The sequence below is a fragment of the Triticum urartu genome, chromosome 3 (genome assembly GCF_003073215.2).
Source record: "Triticum urartu cultivar G1812 chromosome 3, Tu2.1, whole genome shotgun sequence".
Lineage (NCBI taxonomy): Eukaryota > Viridiplantae > Streptophyta > Magnoliopsida > Poales > Poaceae > Triticum > Triticum urartu.
In genome coordinates this window covers 494422274-494427282 of record NC_053024.1, presented here as the reverse complement: position 1 = coordinate 494427282, position 5009 = coordinate 494422274, and positions in this window count along the sequence as shown.

The following is a 5009-nucleotide window of genomic DNA, read 5'->3' as shown; positions in this document are numbered from 1 at the left end:
CTGCCGAGTCTTCCCTGGTTCCGTGTCGTTCCCTTCCTAGCCCTCGCCGTCGTCCACCGCCCTGGTGCTCTCGGCGCAGCCTGGTCAACGTGGTCAACGACCGACATGCATCTCAAGTGGACTGTACGTGGAGAGGCTGACAGCTGGGTCCACGGCCGCACGCAAGGAAATGCCTCCTTATTACGCACAAAATAATGATTCCTCCACCTGACATCCGGGACCCACCGAAAGGGCCTCTCTATTTCGCGAAAAAACATTACCGCCGCTAATAGCTCAGACCCACCAGCTATATCTTCGCACGCAAGGAAGTGCCTCCTTATTACGCACAAAAAATGAATACTCCCCCTGCTAGTTGGGACCCAGTATAGTGGCAGGCTGACTTTGTAGGGGCCTACTAAGTTAACGGGGACGGAGGGCTTTGTCAACTTAGTCAATATGCACGATTCTAGCTCCAGTGACCGTACGATGTCCATCCAATGCCCGTAGTGCTTCTTCAACCTCTGGTCTTCTTGATCCAGCCGCCCAAACCAGCGCCGGTCGTGCCTCGTGCTCCTGCCTCCCGTGGCCGGCTGCGATGTGGCAGAGGCCTCACTGCCCCCTACTACTCCCACCGCTGGCCAGGCCATCCCTCTACTCAACCAGACCCCCTGTCATTCTACGGCGACGGCAGCCTCACACCGCAAAGAACCAATGAATCCTCATACTCCTCTACGCGTGGGCATCCACTGTCGTGTCTTCCCCGGCTCCATGTCGTCCCCTTCCTAGGTCTCACCGTCGTCCACCGCCCTGGTGCTCTCGGCGCGGCACGGTGAACGTGGTCAAGGAACAGCTTCCATCAAACGTGGACTGTACGTGGAGAGGCTGACAGCTGGGTCCACGGCCGCAGCAAGGAAGTGCCTCCTTATTACGCGCAAAATAAGTATTCCTCCACCTGACAGCGGGGACCCACCAGATGGGCCACCATATTTCGTGAAAAAAAAAGTTTCCCCCTGACTGCTGGGACCCACAAGCTACATCTTCGCACGCAAGGAAGTGCGTCCGGGCAAAAAAAAGATTCGCCCCCCTGACTGCTGGGACCCACCAGCTACATCTTCGCACGAAAGGAAGTGCCTGACAGTTGGGACCCACATGGTCAAAGCACGTAGCATTGTCATTCTGGTCGCGAACGTGTACATACATATTGGTCGATGTAGAGGCGCGCACGTGTCGTAGTAGAGGCGCGCACGTAGCATGTACGCGTACGTATAGATGCCAGTGTGCAAGAAAGAAAATACGGACACGTACATACGGACGGGGTCTCGAACGCCTACTCGCGCATATGTACAGCCAGGGCTCGTGTACATGGCTGGGTCGGAACGGAGAAACAACGTCGTCGCCGCCCACAAAAAAAACAGCGTCATCGTCGTGTTCATGGGGAGGCAACGGAATGCGTCGTGTTCATCGGGAGGCAACGGAACGCGTGGGAGCCAACTGGCTTGGACGGAACAGCCGATGGAAACGAGGCCTGGCGTATCGCACAACGGAGGAAACGGCCTTGTGTTCGACCGGCCACGTTCGGAACGGGATCCTGTTCATCGAGAGGGGTCTGGCGTACCGCAAAACGGAGGAAACCGACCTCCTACGGTCGAAACGGGGTCCTGTTGATCGGGAGGGGTGTGGCGTACCGCAAAATGGAGGAAACAGACTTGTGTTGGAGCGCTACGGTCGAAATGGGGGTCCTGTTCATCGGGAGGGGTGTGGCGTACCTCAAAACGGGACTCCACGGGATACTATTCATCTCCACCGTCGACCCCCTCCAGCCTCCACGGGCTACTGTTCATCCACCGTCGACCTCCTCCAGCCTCCACCTGCGACTGTTCATCCACGGGCTCCTGTTCACCCAGCCTCCACCGCGCGCTACTCCACCGGCTACTATTCAACCAGCCCTCTCCACGGGCTCCTGTTCAACCACCCCTCCACGGGCTACTGTTCAGCCCTCCACCGTCTACTGTTCATCCAGCCCTCCACGGGGTGGTCCTGTTCATCCAGCCCTCCATGGGGTCCTGTTCATCTAGCCCCAACCGGCTTGATCGATCGGGGTCCTGTTCATCCAGAGGCAACACCACTGGGTCATGTTCATCCACCCCCCACCGGGAACTGTTCATCCAACCCCCCCCCCAGCAAGGCTCACTGTTCATCCAGAGGCAGCATCGATCGGCTTCAGTTAGCAGCAGTAACGAAGGAATCGCTCGATCGGGTTCAGTAATGCGTAGCCTGCAGTGCAATCGCTCGGGTTCAGTTAGAGTCCAACGCCTCGCACCCACGCGCATGCGTGTACGAGAGAAATGCGCAAAACCTCCGTGCATCGCTCGGCCCCGACCACCCACCGTAACCGGGAACACCCCGATATTTTCCTCGCCCTCGCTTCTACCATGTTTTTTTCCATCATGGACGGCCCAAAGAATGTCATGCAGCTGTGTCTCCGGCCCGCCCAGGACGAAAAGCCCATTTTCTGTCATGATTTTTTTCATAGAAGTAGGAGCCCACCACATCTATGATGATACCGGGTTTTGTCACAATTATTGTCATAGAAGTGTCATAAGTATGACAAAAAAAATTCATTCGGCCCAAAATGTCATGGATGTGTCTTTTTTTGTAGTGATAGGGGACGACCTTCATCCTTTCTCTTTCTTCTGCCGTGGTCGAGCTTCATGTCTTACTTCACACCTTACAACTTAGGCAAGAACTCCTTCTTTGACTGATCCATCTTGAACTCCTTCAAGATCATGTCAAGGTATGTGCTCTGTGAAAGTCTTATCAGATGTCTTAATCTATCTCTATAGATCTTGATACCCAATATGTAAGCAGTTTTACCCAGGTCTTCCTTTGAAAGACTCCATTCAAACAACCCTTTATGCTTTCCAGAAATTCTACATCATTTCCGATCAATAATATGGCATCCATGTATACTTATCAGAAATGTTGTAGTGCTCCCACTCACTTTCTTGTAAAAACAAGTTTCTTGCAAACTTTGTATAAACCCAAAAGCGTATGTTCCAACTCCGAGATGCTTGCTCCAGTCCATAGAAGGATCGCTGGAGCTTGCATACCTTTTAGCATCCTTAGGATTGACAAAACCTTCTGGTTGTATCACATACAACTTTTCCTTATGGAAACCGTCAAGGAAATTTTTTTTTGTGACATCTGCTACCTCTTGAGCACTGCGTTGGTTTTCCCTTGAAGAGGAAACGGTGATGCAGTAAAGCAGCGTAAGTATTTCCCTCAGTTTTTGAGAACCAAGGTATCAATCCAGTAGGAGACCACACGCGAGTCACCTCGTACCTACACAAACAAATAAGAACCTCGCAACCAACGCGATAAAGGGGTTGTCAATCCCTTCACGACCACTTGCAAGAGTGAGATCTGATAGAGATAATAATAATAAGATAAATATTTTGGTATTTTTATGATATAGATTGAAAGTAAAGATTGCAAAAAAAAGATTGGAAACTTGTATAATGGAAAATAGACCCGGGGGCCATAGGTTTCACTAGTGGCTTCTCTCAAGATAGCATAAGTATTACGGTGGGTGAACAAATTACTGTCGAGCAATTGATAGAAAAGCGAATAATTATGCGAATATCTAGGCATGATCATGTATATATGCATCACGTCCGTGACAAGTAGACCGACTCCTGCCTGCATCTACTACTATTACTCCACACATCGACCGCTATCCAGCATGCATCTAGAGTATTAAGTTCATAAGAACAGAGTAATGCCTTAAGCAAGATGACATGGTGTAGAGGGATAAACTCATGCAATATGATATAAAACCCATCTTTTTATCCTCGATGGCAACAATACAATACGTGTCGTTTCCCCTACTGTCACTGGGATCGAGCACCACAAGATTGAACCCAAAGCTAAGCACTTCCACCATTGCAAGAAAGATCAATCTAGTAGGCCAAACCAAACTTATAATTCGAAGAGACTTGCAAATATAAACCAATCATACATAAAAGAATTCAGAGAAGAATCAAATATTGTTCATAGATAATCTGGATCATAAACCCACAATTCATCGGATCTCGACAAACGCACCCCAAAAGAAGATTACATCGAATAGATCTCCAAGAGAATCGAGGAGAACTTTGTATTGAGATCCAAAGAGAGAAAAGAAGCCATCTAGCTACTAGCTATGGACCCGAAGGTCTGAAGTAAACTACTCACACATCACCGGAGAGGCCATGGAGTTGATGTAGAGGCCCTCCATGATCAATGCCCCGTCTGGCGGAGCTCCAGAAAAGGCCCGAAGATGGGATCTCTTGGATACAGAAGGTTGCGGCAGGGGAATTAGGTTTTCGTGGTGCTCCTGGATGTTTGCGGGGTACGTGGACTTATATAGGAGGAAGAAGTAGGTCGGTGGAGCAACGAGGGGCCCACAAGGGTGGAGGGCGTGCCCAGGGGGTAGGCGCTCCCCCTGCCTCGTGGCCTCCTCGGTTGTTTCTTAACGCCCACTCCAAGTCTCCTGGATCATGTTTGTTGAGAAAATCACGTTCCTGAAGGTTTCATTCCGTTTGGACTTCGTTTGATATTCCTTTTCTAAGAAACACTGAAATAGGCAAAAAACAGCAATTTGGGCTGGGCCTCCGGTTAATAGGTTAGTCCCAAAAATGATATAAAAGTGCAAAATAAAGCCCATTAACATCCAAGACAGATAATATAATAGCATGGAGCAATCAAAAATTATAGATACGTTGGAGACGTATCAAGCATCCCCAAGCTGAATTCCTGCTCGTCCTCGAGTAGGTAAATGATAAAAAAAGAATTTTTGATGTGGAATGCTTTCTAACATATTTCTCAATGTAATTTTTCTTTATTGTGACATGAATGTTCAGATCCAAAAGAGAATCGAGGAGAACTTTGTATTGAGATCCAAAGAGAGAAAAGAAGCCATCTAGCTACTAGATATGGACCCGAAGGTCTGAAGTAAACTACTCACACATCACCGGAGAGGCCATGTTGTT